This window comes from Etheostoma cragini, chromosome 2 (genome assembly GCF_013103735.1).
Source record: "Etheostoma cragini isolate CJK2018 chromosome 2, CSU_Ecrag_1.0, whole genome shotgun sequence".
NCBI classification, from domain to species: Eukaryota; Metazoa; Chordata; class Actinopteri; order Perciformes; family Percidae; genus Etheostoma; species Etheostoma cragini.
In genome coordinates, this window is record NC_048408.1 from 20,801,464 (window position 1) to 20,802,091 (window position 628).

At 43.8% G+C, this 628-nt stretch overlaps 1 protein-coding gene across 1 annotated transcript in view; it reads left to right on the forward strand.

Annotated features, from left to right (window-relative positions):
- Positions 1-628, forward strand: part of LOC117956729 (zeta-sarcoglycan) — a 332,748-nt gene that overhangs the window by 147,353 nt on the left and 184,767 nt on the right. The gene's annotated exons all lie outside the window — the stretch shown is intronic.

Consider the following 628-nt stretch of genomic DNA (forward strand, 5'->3'; position numbering starts at 1 on the left):
CGATGCCATTCTGTTGCATTGGCGCTCATAAGCAAACATCCCTGCCTGAGAGAACCAGGCTCGCCAGATGGGTGTTCTGGCTGGAAGAATAGCTTGACATACAAAATGGGGAACTATCGCACTAAACTGAGAAAAGCTGGATGCGCAGAGGTTGCTATTAATCGGGGGGAAAAAGGCACCCCGGAAATGGCATCAAAAGGCCTCAAAAGACCAAAAAGATTTGAGGTAAATTACTTACCAGACCTCCCTGAGGGCCAGAATGAAGATAGACTAGAGGTTGAAAGAAAGCTCCTGGTTGAAGAAATGAAGAAACGTAACCCCAGTGGAACTGTCATTGCATCTAAGATGGACCAGACTTTCCCACTGCGGAGACGGGAGATTGTGGAGGCTGAACCTCCAGTGAAAACCCTGAAGGAACGCTGGCCAGCTCTTTTTACAGAGAGACAAGTACGTACTTATATTATAATGCTTTTTTGTATTCTGTTATAATTAAGTGTGCATTGATTGTTTTAGGATTGGTAACCAAAACCAGTCTACTTACTCACACTTTTTTCTTTGTCTTGTAGGTGTTTGCTGAGTTCAACAGAATAGCTACAACAAACCTGGAGAATGACTTTTTTGGTGCTGT